Source organism: Rutidosis leptorrhynchoides, chromosome 1, assembly GCF_046630445.1.
Source record: "Rutidosis leptorrhynchoides isolate AG116_Rl617_1_P2 chromosome 1, CSIRO_AGI_Rlap_v1, whole genome shotgun sequence".
Lineage (NCBI taxonomy): Eukaryota > Viridiplantae > Streptophyta > Magnoliopsida > Asterales > Asteraceae > Rutidosis > Rutidosis leptorrhynchoides.
This window is the reverse complement of record NC_092333.1, coordinates 353171675-353177686: the sequence shown is the minus strand read 5'-3', so window position 1 is coordinate 353177686 and position 6012 is coordinate 353171675.

The following is a 6012-nucleotide window of genomic DNA, read 5'->3' as shown; positions in this document are numbered from 1 at the left end:
CACTGAACATCACCAATCATTCGAACCTCAATAGCCAGATCCGAGCAGCCCAAGATGAGGCTCTCAAGGAGGAGAATATATCTCATGAACACTTGAACATTCTCATTTCTAGATTTGAAGTTAAGGAGACTGGACTCCGATGCTATGCCGGCAGAATTTGGGTACCCCGTTATGGAACCTTATACTAGATGAGGACCACAAGTCGAGATATTCGATTCATCCAGGAGCCGGTAAAATGTACCATGATCTTAAGGAACAGTACTGGTGGCCGAATCTTAAGAAGGACATTGCAACTTATGTTGGTAAGTGTTTGACTTGCTCAAAAGTTAAGGCTGAACATCAGAAGCCTTCTGGGTTACTTCAACAACCGGAAATCCGGCAATGGAAGTGGGAAAGGATAACAATGGATTTCATTACGAAGTTACCAAAGACGGTGGGCGGACACGATACCATCTGGGTTATTGTTGACCGTCTTACTAAATCTGCACACTTCTTAGCCATGAAGGAAACGGATACGATGGAAAGACTCACTCAACTATACATAAAGGAGGTTGTATCTCGTCATGGTGTACCTTTATCGATCATCTCAGATCGCGATCCCCGTTTTGCTTCCAGATTTTGGCGCTCTTTGCAAGAAGCCTTGGGGACTCCTCTTGACATGAGTACTGCATATCACCCACAGACCTACGGGCAAAGTGAACGCACAATTCAGACTTTGGAGGACATGTTGTGTGCATGTGTTATCGATTTCGGAAAGGCCTGGGAAAGGTACTTACCGCTAGCCGAATTCTCTTACAACAACAGTTATCATTCGAGTATTAATGCCGCACCTTTTGAAGCATTGTATGGCCGCAAGTGCCGATCTCCTATTTGTTGGGCCAAAGTAGGCGAAACGCAAATCATCGGACCCAAGATAGTCCACGAAACAACTGAGAAGATTGTCCAAATTCAGGCGAGACTCAATACGGCCCGTGATCGCCAAAAGAGTTATGCCGACCTTAAACGTAAAGACTTTGAATTCAACGTGGGTGACCGTGTAATGTTAAAGGTCGCACCTTGGAAGGGTGTAATCCGTTTTGGAAAACGCGAAAAGTTAAACCCGCGATACATTGGTCCTTTTGAAATCTTGGAGCGTGTTGGACCCGTTGCTTACCGTTTGGATCTTCCAACTCAATTGAGCTCAGTCCATACTACTTTTCACGTATCAAATTTGAAGAAGTGTCTTGCTGAACCGGAACATGTCATACCATTGGAGGAACTTACGATTGACGACAAACTCCACTTTGTGGAAGAGCCTTTTGAAATTATAGACCGTGAGGTCAAAACTTTGAAACACAACAAGATTACGATCGTCCGAGTACGATTGATGTCGTACGAGGTGTATATAAAATAGCTTTATATTTTACTAGGAAATACTATTAAATACGATACAATTTTACACAAGATATTTATTTATTTATAGAATGGAAATACTTAAACCTTGCTACAACACTTATAGGCAGTGTACCTAGTCGTATAGTAGCGTAGTTTTTAGTAAGTCCGGTTCGTTCCACAGGGAAAATCTTTAAACAAAGCTTAACGCTATATTAGTTTACTTTTATAAAAATACAAATATATATATAAGTAATATTATTATTATAAAGGGGGATTTTTACCATTTAATGACCGGTTTGTCGATTTTAAAACTTTAGTCGCAGTTAAAACCAAATGTAAAATATTAAAAATAAATACAAGACTTAAATTAAAGCGTAAAGTAAATAACGATAATGAAATTGCGATAAATAAAAGTGCGATAAAATAAACTTGCGATAATTAAAAAGTACGAAAATTAAATTGCAATTAAATACAATAACAATAAATAAAATGCGATAATTAGAAGTGCAATTAAATATAAAATAAAGGAAATAAAATATGAAATAAAAGAATTATGCTTATTTAAACTTCCGTAATCATGATGTTTGACGTGTTGATTTTAGTTTTATGCCCATGGGTTAATTGTCTTTTGTCCTGGATTATTTAATATGTCCATACGGATTTGTCCATAATAGTCCATCAGTCATAAATATAAAGAGCGAAAGCCTTCGACAAATTATTCTTATTCCCGAAGTCAAATATTCCAACTAATTGGGGATTCGAATTGTAACAAGGTTTTAATACTTTGTTTAATGAATACACCAGGTTATCGACTGCGTGTAAACCAAAGTTTTACTACTTTGTTAACAATTACACCAATTACCCTTGAATGTAATTCACCCCTGTTTCAACAAGTCTATTAACTATTAATCCAGTTCCGTGTCCGGTAAAATGAATAATTATTGGTATTTATAGATATCCCGCCCACCGTACCCAGTCAAGCGTATGTAGTTATATATAAATACGTCGAATTATAAGTTTGTATATTAAATTAACAAGGTATTGTTTAGTTAATATAAAACCCATTAATAGCCCATAGTCTAATTTCCACAAGTGTCGTTCTTTTATCCAAACCCCAATTATGGTACAAGGCCCAATTACCCAATTTTAGTAATTAGCCCAACATCATGATTACTTCGGATTAAATAAGCATAATAATAACTTAGCTACGAGACATTAAATTAAAAAGGTTGAACATAACTTACAATGATTAAAAATAGCGTAGCGTTATACGGACAGAATTTCGACTTACACCCTTACAACTTTCGCTAACATACCCTTATTATTAGGATTAAAATTAAAATTAAAATTAAAATTAAAATATAAATATAAATATATACGTTTAGATAGATGGATGGATATTGGATGATAAAATGATCAGAATTCATTGGGCTTTATAGGGAGTTTCAGTTTTTGGGGCTCCGCGACTCGCGGTCCATTCCTTCTTCAAACTCCACGAGTCGAGGAGATCGTTTTTACAGCTCACCCACATTTGGCTCATTGTTTGCCGACGATTTATTTTATAAATATAATATATATAATTAATATAATTAATTATATATTATATTATATTTATATACATAGTTAACTTGTAATTTTTAGTCCGTTGCGTCGAGCGTTGAGAGTTGACTCTGGTCCCGGTTCCGGATTTTCGAACGTCCTTGCGTACAATTTAATATCTTGTACTTTGCGTTTTGAATCTTGTACTCTTTGTAATTTCGAGACGTTTCTTATCAATAATTGGAACCTCTTTGATTGTCTTTTTTACTTTTGAGCTTTTTAGTCATTTGCGTCTTCAATTCATCGAATCTGTCTTTTGTCTTCACCTTTTATTATTTAAACGAATATCACTTGTAAATAGAATAATTGCAACTAAAAGCTTGTCTTTCTTGAGGAATAATGCTATGAAATATATGTTCGTTTTTAGTATTATCAAATATTCCCACACTTGAGCGTTGCTTGTCCTCAAGCAATATCGTCTTGAAATACAAGAATCACTTCTTTATTCTTCACACTTTGTACATCAGTGATTTCTTTACGGCGGTATAAACAATGGTAGTAACGATATGGTTTACAGTCCCACATGACTATAAAAATTTAGATCCATTAAGGAAATTGGATCTTTATGAAAACATTTGATCTTTTGAAAATTAAATCTATTTTTACCCTAGATAAGTTTTCCGGAATAACCCTTCACCGGTGTTTGCAAAATATTTTTGTGGGTTTGGTGGGTTTCAGATTTGAAAATTTTAGCTCAAAACTTATGGTTTTGTGTCACCCACTTGCTAACCTTGTATTTGGAAAGCAACACGTCCAGTTTACTTGTCCCGTATATTACCTTTCGGTAAACTACCGTCCGGTTGTAAAGGAAAGCGTTGAACAAGCAACTGTTAAGGCAATGTCCCCTGACATGCTTTTAATTATGGTCTATAACGTGTCGGACGCAATTTCTATCCTTGGTAGGAGCAATAGTAAAGCTCTCCCTTATAATTTTCCGATCTGGCACAAGGTCCTGTCTTTGACCATGCTATGCAACCACCGTTCTTACGGTTGACACCCGATTTGGTTCAGGTGACCTAATGAATTCCAGGTGAATTCCTAGGATCTTACGTTCAATGGTAATGAACGCATTGAAAATGGTTTTTCAGAAAACAAATCGGTTTATAATTTTGATCAAAATATTTTCTCGTTCAAGCTCGAGTTTAGATATCATCGAATTCCATGAGTTTGAATTCTCAATCTTTAAGGTCAATCTCTAGGATTGAGTAATATCAGGCTTAAAAGCTGATTTTTAATCTTTTAAGGAGATTATCCTTTCTGGGGATCTGATTCATTAGTCTTATCCAGCTAATTTGCACGGTGCCCCCCATTGTACGAGATAAATCCTTCTCATGGTTAGGATAAATCTGAACACTTGGCGACCCTGTTTAATGCTGAGGTCCGTGGATTTCCTGCTGATTTTTGAGATGACTTTTCTATATTTTTCGTCAACCTACAGCTAGTCTGGACGACAACTTCCTGACCTAAATCAAGAAGCGCGTTTCTTTTTCGGAAGACTTTACTTCCTTTTAATGATGGAATTGATTCATCGTGTAGATCCATCTTTCTTACAGTAAATCAGGTAAAACTTTTTAGTTTAGTCCAAAGCAAAAGTATTTTCAGTTATTTGTACAAAAATATGTGACATATGTTTAAAATATCTTGGTAAATTTTCCCACACTTGGCTTTTATTTTCCTTTTTATTGTCCTCTATTCCATTTTAAATGAATTTTAACATTTTTGTTTGTTTTTCAATTTATGTCCTTTCCGATGTAACAATAATTTCGGTGTTAAAACCTAGTTTTATCGTTCATAAATATGTATAAACATGATTTTGAGTTCATTTAGTTGAAAATTTTGAAAATTTTTACTAGAATTGGGTAGTCACTATATAAGACTAGGGCTGTTCTTTATTATCAGAGAGCACTAGTTTCTAATACAACTACTACTTTACTAGTATTTCTAATGGTAACCAAGTGTATAAAGTAAAAATTTTAAAATCCGAAAGAATTTAACCCCTTCCCACACTTAAGATCTTGCAATGTCCTCATTTGCAAGAAAGCAGTAACAATTTAAATTATTGAGGGTGATTTGTGTGAAAATGATTAAATTTTACCAAAGTTTCCAAACATATTTGTGTTTGCTTGCTGAATGATAAATGGTGCATATCATTTGTTTATTCCGTCTTGTTGTTATTTCACATATATTTTGCATCTTGTCGTCAAAAATTAGTTGCTTTTGCTGAACTTAATGCCAGTCTTTGAAAATGCGTTGTTTTACCCTGTTGTTTACATAAGATAAACTGCAAACATATATACATATTTTTGAAGTTTGGTATATTACCCCACATTCAACAATTATTAAAATCTAATAATAAAAGTTAGAAAATTATAAACACTATTACAATATTAACATAAGTATTAAATGTATCAACATTACAAATTATAAAATAAATAAAACTAAGTAGACTAGGGATGATACTGATACCAATAGGGGTTCCATGCAAAACCGTATGTGCTATAGAATGCTTCGGCAGGGTTATACGTAGGATACGGTGGTTGCATCTCTATAGACCAGGGAGGGAATATGGGCGTTGGAGTAGGAATATAGTTTCTACCTATATATTGGCAATAAGCTATGATTTGGTTTTGATGAACTTGCCAATCTTCAAATGCTCTATGTCTAGCATTTTCGTACTCCTGTGAAGCTATAAACCTTTGCATTTCTTGCATTTCATTTCCCCCTCCTACATTACCTTGCTGTTGGTTTCTCTCAACCTGTGGATGTCTACCATTATATCGTACTGCGGCGTTATTTTGCCTCTTCAAAACTTTAGCACCATGGTATAAATTTAAACCTATTGTATCTTGGGGTTCTGGTTCTTCGACTAATAATCCCCCCGACTTATATCCACATTGAGATACTCAGCAATCAAAGTAATAAATATACCACCTCCTATTATGCTATGCGGTCTCATCCCCCTAACCATAGCTGATAAATAATAACCCACACAATAAGGTATACTTACAGCGCTTTGTGGGTCTCGAATACACATATGGT